Source organism: Gastrolobium bilobum, unplaced genomic scaffold (assembly GCF_033153095.1).
Source record: "Gastrolobium bilobum isolate Gb01-03AN ecotype WA unplaced genomic scaffold, APGP_CSIRO_Gbil_v1 utg8280, whole genome shotgun sequence".
Classification (NCBI taxonomy): Eukaryota; Viridiplantae; Streptophyta; class Magnoliopsida; order Fabales; family Fabaceae; genus Gastrolobium; species Gastrolobium bilobum.
Window position 1 is genome coordinate 363,692 of NW_026897959.1, and position 1,274 is coordinate 364,965.

Sequence of the window (1,274 nt, forward strand, 5' to 3'; positions counted from 1 at the left end):
TGAGAGTTTCTACCTCCATTGAAGCTTGAGGAGCCATCAATCCTTGGTTGTGTGACCATTGGTGGTAAGATTCTAACCCTTGAACCTCATGATTCCTTGAAATTTGCATGAGTTAGGGTTTGTGAATAGTAAATTGGGATTTTATGAAATGTAGTTGAATTAGCTATGTTCTAGGAAGAATGGAGCTTAGAGCATGTTATGGAAAATGCTAGGAATGTCATTTAATCGGTGGAAATGAGCCTAGATAGTCATTTGATAATTGTTCATAATATTGGAAAATTCATGCTTGGATTGGTTAGTATTCTAGCATGTTGAACAATTAATGAGTTGAATGATTGATTGGATCCTTGTGATGTCTAGGATTGAGACATTTGGACCAACCGTGAGTGATCAACCATTGGAGCAAGCTATGGAGCTCGAATAGCTCATTGGAATTGGTGTATGTTTGTAAAAGTTGATTGCTGAAACTGTTGGTGAAGAACAAAGGTTGACTGAAGCATTGAGGTAAGCCTTCGGACCTTGGGTGTAATTCCCTTGACTGTTCTACCAAGCCCTGAAAGGGTAGAGGTTGTGATTGTGTATATAAATGCAATAAAATAGTGTAATGCTTTGTTATACGTATGTGTATGCATTTGGTGTGGCATAGGATGGTGTTTCCCTATGTTGGTATGTTGCATGACGATGCGTAAATCATACTTGGTAGTTAGCTGGCCAGTAGGACTATTTGCATCTGAGTTTCCTTAGGACAGCTTGAGAGCTCGAGGGATTTCTCCTGGAGATGTAGTGCACTTTGCATAGATATGTATTTACTGCATTATTATTGTTATTGCTATTACACTGATATGGAACTGTGGGGTGGAGAGATGCTCCAAGGACCCCTGGTTTACTGGATATATTCGTATATCTCACCCCGTGTTGTGGGGACCCCCTTTCAGGTAAGGATGCTGCAGGAGCCTCTGGTGGCAAGTGGCCATATCTGGATTATGCATGAAATGTGGCATTTCTTTTGAGTTTATGCATACCTTTTGTAGTTGACATGTATAGGATTTTATTTTGAAAGCCCATGGTCATTTGTATATCTTGATTCATTGGATGAACTTAGCCTATGCTCATGCCTTTGGTTACACCTTTTGTTGATGGGAGCCAAGGGAATGATCATAGTGTTTTGTAAGCTAAGTTCTATGATTTGTAAAGGATATGTAATGTAAATGATGCCTACTTGAAATTCAATATATGCATGCTGGTTATGTATTGAGTTGTTGAATTGGTTGGGC

General features: G+C 39.3%; 1 long non-coding RNA gene across 1 annotated transcript; it reads left to right on the plus strand.

Moving 5' to 3' along the window:
• On the plus strand, positions 1-1,210 carry LOC133311776 (uncharacterized). The gene is made up of 3 exons (XR_009751589.1): positions 1-64; positions 361-504; positions 936-1,210. It is a non-coding gene; the product is annotated as an uncharacterized LOC133311776 (long non-coding RNA).
• Positions 1,211-1,274: the final 64 nt, after the last annotated feature.